This window comes from Chiroxiphia lanceolata, chromosome 9, assembly GCF_009829145.1.
Source record: "Chiroxiphia lanceolata isolate bChiLan1 chromosome 9, bChiLan1.pri, whole genome shotgun sequence".
Lineage (NCBI taxonomy): Eukaryota > Metazoa > Chordata > Aves > Passeriformes > Pipridae > Chiroxiphia > Chiroxiphia lanceolata.
Genome location: NC_045645.1, coordinates 3709462 through 3712508, shown reverse-complemented (window position 1 = coordinate 3712508; position 3047 = coordinate 3709462).

Below are 3047 nucleotides of genomic sequence, written 5' to 3'. Positions count from 1 at the left end.
CCTGCCGCCCCGCCCTCTTCTCCTCCGCCGTCGCAGCCAATCGCTGCCCGCTCCGGCTTCACAGCCAATAGGAATTCGACGGCCGGCCGGGGCGGGCCAGCGAATCAGGAGGCCGGGCGCAGGGCGGTTGCTAGGCAGGGGCGGGAGGCGGCCGGGCGCACCACAGGCAGTCGATAGGGGGCGCTGGACCGGGAGGCCGGGCCGGGGCAGCCTCGGGCCGTGTGCAGCCGTGGGGGGGGGAGCGGCGTCGTCCCACAGGGGTCCTGCCCGGATCCCACACGGGTCCCACACGGGTCCCGCCCGGATCCCGGCCCTGGGGAGTCCCGCCGGGTGCAGCCGACCCCGGTCCCGCGGGGTGTGAAGCGCTGGGCACTGATCCCGTGCAGATGGGCGCTGCCCTGAGCCGAGTGGTGACACACAATAGGCGTGTGCCAACCGAACGCATGAACTGGGCTAATTATACACCTACAATTTCCGTGTGTAAGCAAAGCCAGAGGAGAATTTGATACTGTGCAAACGTCTGGCAGTGAATTCAGGCTGGGGCTGGGCTGGGCTGGAGCCAGGCCTGACCCACGCCAGAACTTTTGGCCGGTCATCCAGAAATATGAAAAAGTGCCGCCGTGGCGAACGGATGTTGCCAATAATCCACCACCATTGTGTGAAGGATTGGGACCTGACAGTACAGCTTTAGCAGCAAATGCTTTCCAGTGTGGACAAGGATGAGTGCTTGGCAGAACCTGTCTGGAGACACTGACCTCTCCGTGGATGGGACTGCCTACTATTTTCACAGCTCCACAGATCGTGGTGTGCTAAATGCATTTTAAATGTGTAAGTGCCAATAGGCAACCTTAAAAGTAAGCAGAACCCACCTGAAGAGCTCGTAGCCGTCCTCAGAGAGCATACTTGGTCCTTCATGCCTAAATAAAACCTTAATTTCACTGGGTGTTTCTCCTGATATGCATTTCCTTCAGGGCATGTAGCAGCCCTGAAAGTCCTAACAAACACCACTCCAACACAGGTTTTCCCTGGTCTCCTGCCTCTAATTTGCTCATCTGAATTGCCAGGTATACAAACCAGAACCACAGAGTGGATTAAAACAACAGCACGCACCACACAGAGCCTCCTACAAATGTCAGATAACAATTTTGAGACAAACTCTGTGTTTCTGGCGTTCTTGGTGGCTTGGCAGCTGCACTGGCCATCCTTTAATCAAGAAAGGCTAACTTTCTAATATTGTAGAATCACAGAATGGTTTGGGTTAGAAGGGACCTTAAATATCACCACATTCCAACCCCCTGCCATGGGCAAGGATTCCTTCCACTTGACCAGATTGCTCAAAGTTGCATCCAACCTGGCCTTGAACACTTCCAGGCATGGGGCATCCACAACTTCCCTGGGAAATCTGTTCTGATGCCTCATCACCCTCACAGTAAAGGATTTCTTCCTTATATCTAATCTAGCCCTGCCCTCTTTCAGTTTAAGGTCATCTTCCCATCTCCTGTCACTGCAGACCCTTGTGAAAAATTCTGCTCCAATTCTCTTGTAGCCCCTTTAGGCACTGGAGGTTGCTGTAAAGTCTCTTTGGAGCCTTCTCTTCTCCAGGCTGAACAACCCCAGCTCTCTTCAACCCCGTCTTCACAGGAGAGGTGCTCCAGCCCTCTGAGCATCTTCATGACCTCCTTTGTTCCTGCTCCAGCAGGTCCTTTTGGGTCTTACGTCGGGGCCCCCACAGCTGGGCACAATGCTCCAGGTGGGGGTCTCACGAGAGCAGACTAGAAGGGCAGAATCACCTCCCTCGATCTGCTGCCCACAGGAGACAGGAGCTCATCTTTTTATGACAACCAGTGCTAAAATGTTCCTGTGAGCAGAAATGCGTAGGCAGGGGAGCTCGATAACCTGTAATTGTTAACTGTGGACTGAGACTGCTTATTATAACTGGCAAAAGGGCGACAGTGAGCTTTTAATTGGAAGGATCAGAATTATTCTTGCTCTCAGAAGTGAATCAGGTCAGAACAAGCAAAAAAGAAAAAAAAAGAAAAAAAAAAGAGAAGTCACTCTTAACTAGGAAATGTTACAAATGAAAATGGCAACGCTGCTTAGGACAAGAAATGCCAGGACTGTGGGGGAAGGAGTTGCCAAGCTACTGCGCAGAGTCCGCTCAGATCTGTTCAGTGGTACAGCTGCTTCTTTTCCATACTTAATGACTATTTTGCCCTTGAAAAACAAAATTTAAAGTAACAAAATCTCAAAGGGCTGATGCTTGGGCAACACTATATTCGGAGTAGTGATCTTTAAAGGTCCTTTCTAACCCAAACCACTCCATGATCCTATGAGTTAGCATCACTAGGAGGCAAGCCAAGCCTAGGCACTGCCTACACAGCTCTTGCTACAGCTATCAGTGGAATGAATAAAAATCTGAAAATACAAAGAGCAGAAAAGCACCTCAGTGCCCAGGAATTCACCTCTGACTAGCTGCCATTTAGCTGCTGTCCCACCTGCCAAACTGTGCCCTTTACAAAGCTGCTTATCTGAGGCTGCTTTGGGGGCTACCTGGAATGACTAAGGAATGGAAAATTTTCACCACGGAAAGGAAAAAAAAAGCCAGCAGTAGCTACCCAGCTCCACTGGTCAGTGCAAATACGGTCTCTGAGACTCCAAAGGGAAGGGGCCAAACAGTGTCTTACAGCACCATCTTTGGTGCAAACAGCACAGGTGTGCAAGGGGCAGAACCATGTGGGTCAGGGCCCCACGGCCTGTCCATCCTGCAAACCCACAAGCAAGTCCAGCCAGGTGCTGCACCAGGTCAGTGCACCCCAATACAGCTGCAAATGGGCAGGAGGTGAACATATGCATGCATAAAGGGAGTTGTCACAGAGGATTTCCAAGCTCCCTGCAGGCACAGGGGTCTTTGCAGAAAGTGTGGGGCACTTGTGGCTGGGATGTGCCTGCAGGAAACAACTTCCCTGCCACAGGCTGAGGAGCATGCCCATTGCCAAAGAACTCTGTGGCCTCTGCTTACTGCTGAAGAAAGAGACAGGAAAGCCAGC